Raw genomic sequence first — 358 nt, 5'->3', positions numbered from 1 at the left:
AAAAACTACTTTAAACATCATATGGAATCAAAAAAGGGCCTGTATAGCCAAGACAATCCTAAGCAAAAAGAACAAAGCTGGAGGCATCATGCTACCTGACTTTAGACTATACTATAAGGCGACAGTAACCAAAACAGCATGGTACTGGGACCAAAACAGATATAAAGACCAATGGAACAGAACAGAGGACTCAGAAATAACAGCACACATCTACAACCATCCGATCTTTGACAAACCTGACCAAAAAAGCAATGGGGAAAGGATTCCCTACTTCATAAACGGTGTTTGGAAAACTGGCTAGTCATATGGAGAAAACTGAAACTGGACTCCTTCTTTACACTTTATACAAAAATTAACT

This window comes from Colobus angolensis, unplaced genomic scaffold, assembly GCF_000951035.1.
Source record: "Colobus angolensis palliatus isolate OR3802 unplaced genomic scaffold, Cang.pa_1.0 Scaffold180, whole genome shotgun sequence".
Taxonomy (NCBI): Eukaryota; Metazoa; Chordata; class Mammalia; order Primates; family Cercopithecidae; genus Colobus; species Colobus angolensis.
This window is presented reverse-complemented; position numbering follows the sequence as displayed.